Raw genomic sequence first — 4,945 nt, 5'->3', positions numbered from 1 at the left:
ATCCTTGCACCCTCCCTGACCACTGGGAACAGTACTGAGAACTGTCAACTCCTTTCACATGGGCCACTGAACTGACATGAGTCTGTCACAGCTTTCGGTCACTGCTGTCCTGGGTTGGACTCAGACCAATAACCTAGAGGTGAAAGGCTCCACACAATCCTTTACTACTTCTCTAAGCTCTACAGGCCTGGGATTCCAGGAACTGAAGCAGCAAACTCTTCTAGCTAACTGTGAAGGCTTCTTAATTTCTAAGGAAATTGGTTGTTCCTCCCAGCGGGAGATACGATCTTTAAAGGCACCGGCTGGAAAATTGCATTTTCTAATTGTCTTATTTTTTGGTCATTTTTTTAAATACCGTGCCACTGGGAAGACTCTTGAACCCCTCCGCTGGTGGAGATCAGTGGATTATTTATAGCATTGCTGCTCATTAGCGTGGTTTTGCTGAGCAACCTTATTGCTTTGAGTGGGCAATGGAAGCTCCACACTGGAATTAAAGGCCAATTCAAAAGGGCAGTAAGTCTTGCTGATTTCACAGCCGGTTTGGAATTCGCTTTTGTGGGCCAGTCCCATCTGAGGGCTGCTCAGTTCCTCTTATGTGGAAGGGGAAGTAGTGGTCTTGAGCTAGTTCCTAGTGGAACTTTGTTGACCTGAGTGCCTCAGTTCACTCTCTGATCCAGAGCTATACACTGATTGTGATCGGCTTTATGTTGAGGCACTCGGACACTGTACTGATGGGGGAGAGAAGAGAGAGCAAGCTTAGATTGCATGCACTTTGCAGCAGCTCTCTGGGAGTGCTTATGGCAGACCCACCGTGTACCACCTTCTATAAAGAAAAGGTCTTGTTACGATGCCACCGTAGATTTGTTCCTAAAGTAGTTTCTGAGTTTCCTATGAGTCAGGTAATCCACTTTCCAGTATTTTTTCAAAAACCACATGCCTCAGAGGAAGAGAGACAGCTGTATTCTCTAGACAGCCGAAGGCCTTTTATCTGCAAAGAACAAAGAGTGTTAGACACCTAAACTATTTGTTTCCATAGCAGAGTGATCAAGGGGTCAAGCTATATAAATCCAGCCACTTTCAAACTGGATCTTGGGTTGCATTGTGCTTTGTTACTGACTAGCTCCCATTCCCCGTCCTGAGAGCTCATTCCACTAGAGGCAAGCGACTTCAGCTGCATCTCTGAGAGACGTACCCCCTAGAGATATGTAGGGCAGCTACTTGGAGCTCTTTGCATACCTCCAGAAGACATTACGCTCTGGTCCAGTCATCAACTGCGGCTACAGCTGTGGGGACAGCAGTATTGCAGTCTGTTATCACTTCTGGGTCCTCACCCCCACCCCCAGTCTGACTACTGCTTGTTAATCTCCCACTTGGGGAATACACATAGGGACCATCACTCAAAGAAGAAATAGAGTTACTTATCTGTAACTGTTGGTTCTTCCCGATGTGTGGTCCCCGTTTGTATTCCCCTACCTGCCCGCCATCCCCTCTGCTGCAGACTGTTTGAACCGCGGTAAGAAACTGGAGAGGCGTCTGCCTGCACCTCCTTTTATGCCCTCGGCTCGGAGCACGAGGAGAACTACAGTGTAAGTGCGTGCCAACGGATGCAGCATACAAAAAGTTCCGGACTCAGGTGCATAGTGTGCATGTGTATCCAATGTATGGAATACAGATCGGGACCACACGTCTCAAAGAGCCTCCAGTTACAGGTAAGTAACCTCCATCTTTCATCCTTACATTTATACAAAGCTATAGCACTTTGAGCCCAAAGGATGAATCGATCTAGCATCATGATAATCACATCTATCTATCTATCTCTCTATTTATCTCTCCCCAGACATCCTATCTATCTATCTATCTATCTATCTATCTATCTATCTATCTATGTTGATTTGGGGACAAATAATCAAAAGTAGGCAGGCCATTCGTCTGGTTTTAAGCCTGCTTTTTTCTGGTTTGTCCCCTGTCCAGTACTGGACATAATTTTTTCTGGTATCATGCATGGATGATGCCCTTTTGAAGAGCGTGCCGCCCCGCCCCCACACATTGCATGCCAGGTCCCACCGGCGGAAGCAGGGTCACGCCCATGCCGTCCCTGGAAGTACCAGAATGTCCGGTATTCTGGGGATGAATTAGGGGTCACGGCCACTCTACTCAAAAGTGGCAAAGCCTCTAGTGAATTCTGTGCCTCATCCCAATACCGTTGTCCTGTGTGATGTTAACGTGCCATGTGATTTCTGCCCCATGTGACTTCACACCTGACCCAGCTCCAGGACTGAATATAGCTCGTTTCACATCACAGCAGACGTTTTATGGGGCGTGGGGGAATAGGATGGTTCCATCATCCGTGCTGCTTCTCCCCAGCAGAGGGCAGCATTGCCCCTAATTCTACTCTACCTCTGTTTGCTGCCCAGGGATTCTATGGGTGACTAGTTCTTTAGGAAAGGCCCAAACATAGGGGGGAGGCTGGGATGGGACCTGTCCCCTTCCCCTCTATTTCTTATTCCCCGTATGATGTCCTCTTCGCTGGGTGCAGGCCCTGTGTGTCCTAATTTCCTTCCTGCTCACCCCACAACGTTTCTTTCCATGAGGGAATCGGATGCCGGAGTCACATTGGTCCTGAAAACATGGAAAGTTTTTAAGGCAGGGCTAGATTAACGATCCCAGAAACATTTAAGGGCCCCTTTGGGACCATGATGTAACACCCAGGTTGCACTGGGGGGGGGGCAGAGGACAGCGCCCCTCGCAGCTCAGCAGGGAGGGGGATGCGGGGAGTGGGAAAGCAATTGCAAGGATGCTGCTGGGGTGTTTGTAGGCGAAGGCGAGGCGTGGGTCAGGTGGGGCTGAGAGGTGGGGTGGGATGATGGACTTTCTGTGCCACAAGGAATCACCGTCTCTGTTCACCCTGAGAATGCTTCACAGGAGCCTCACTAGCCCCCCTGCAAAGCATCAGACCCCTCTCTCCTGTCAAATGAGCTGTTGATCACATCCCCCCCCCCAAATTCTCCTTCATGCTGGCTCTGATCTTGCCTCTGCTCCCAATTTGACCTGTGGGCTGCTTTGCGAGGGGGTAGGGGGGGCAGCAAGCTATGTCATAGCGCTGAAGCCAACGGAAGCATCAAGTCCAGTTCACTATTTTTTGTCGCCGCATTGTTCCTCATTCACGAGGGCCTGGGGCGGGGGCGGGCGACTGGTGCAAAGGTTCACGCCGCATTGTTCCTCATTCACGAGGGCCCGGGGCGGGCGACTGGTGCAAAGGTTCCCGAAGCCTGACGTGCCCACAGATGTTATCGCATTGTGATCGGTCTGAGAGAGACGGCTGGAGGGGGGAAACGGCTGTCTTGGTTCCCTGGAGCTCCGGTCTCTTCCCCTTCCCAGGCACGCAGCCCCCCCCGCGGGGATCTTGGAGCACATCCAGGAATTTAGCCCATTCCCAGGTGCACCCAGTTTGGGGATCAGCTGGTTTCATACAGGTTAAGCCCTAACCATTTAGGCTCCATATGGGCTGAGATAACAAGGAAACATTGCGCTTCAGGGATTAAGGGAATCGGGCAGAGGAAGGGGCCATAATGAAGGGCTCAAGACAAGGGCCAGTCTGTGACTGCCAGAACCTGCCTCTCCGGCCAAGGCCTCCGGGTGACAGTGTGAGGCAGCGGGGGAAGAGGATAAGCCTTGAAAAGACACTGTCAGCTAGCAGGGATTGGGCCCGATGGTCCTGCTGCAAAGCAGGCGCTGGGGTGCACCAGTGTGAACCAGCGTAAATGGGATCAGACTCCGAGCCTTGCGTCGGGTGTGGAGACGGGCAGGAGAGCAGAGAAGGGGGCTGATTTGAAACGGCTGTTTTCTTTGAAAGCAGAAAAACTCCAAATCCTGCAAACATTTCTCGACATGCTGGGCCAGATCCACCCCCACTCCCCCTGGGGCAGCCCGTAGAATTACACCAGGGATCAGTTTGGCCCCCGAGTGTGTCTTTTTTTAAGCACCTGGTAACCCAAGAGCCCTTTAAATGCGTCTCCATGTGGCTCAGGGCTCTCCAGGCGACCTCCAAGCCGTTCCTTGGCAGGTTCAGTAATTGACTTTCCACCAGGTAATAATTGCGGCTTCCCCTGCACTGCCTGAGCTCCTTGTGCCAACGGCTGGCGGGAGGAATTTGAGTGAGACGCTCTTCGAGCAGGGGAAATGCAGCCAGGGCTGTTAAACCACAGGTGCTGGGGAGACTGTGAGCAGCCACCTGCGTGTTAGCCAGGCCAGGCGCCACAGGCCTCCGGCACCCTGCCTCTTAACCAGGCCCACTTTGATGCTCTTCTTTACCAGCCAAAAATATGGTTGGGTAACTGACCAGGTGTATGTGTAGCAGAGACAGGGTGATCTAGTGGTGAGAACAGGGGCTGGGCAATTGGACTCTTGGTATCTCTTCTGTGCCAATAACTCGCTGTGTGACTTTGGTCAAGTCACTTTGCCTTTCCATGCCTGTTTCCCCATTTGTCAAGCAGTGATAATGACACTGACCTGCCTTTGTTCAGCGGTGTGAGAGCTCCACGGGGCAGGCGCTGTATCAGTGACCCTCCAGAGCTTTGGTTGGGAACGTGAGCCGGGAGATCTGGATGGAACCATAAAAACTGGAGCTATTTCCATGCTGCAATTCCTGGCCCTGAGCAGAGACCCGCGTCTGTGTCTCTGAGAGGAGCAAACCTCCAGCTCCATGATATGCAGCGGAGGGGAGAGGAGCCCCTGGGCCTGTCGGTTCATGGCCCCGGCACCTCTGTGCCTGGCAGTTCAGAGTCCCGGCACCTCTGGGCCTGGCAGTTCAGAGCCCCAGCACCTCTGGGCTTGCTGCATCAGTTATGAATGTAAAAAAATTGCCCATGCCCAGCACCCCAAAGCTAGAGAGCTTTGAACCGGGGCTCTGAACGGCCAGGCCCAGAGGCGCCGGGGCTCTGAACGG

The sequence above is a fragment of the Terrapene carolina genome, unplaced genomic scaffold (assembly GCF_002925995.2).
Source record: "Terrapene carolina triunguis isolate 2854851 unplaced genomic scaffold, T_m_triunguis-2.0 Scaffold194, whole genome shotgun sequence".
Lineage (NCBI taxonomy): Eukaryota > Metazoa > Chordata > Testudines > Emydidae > Terrapene > Terrapene triunguis.
Note: the sequence above shows the minus strand (reverse complement) of the source record.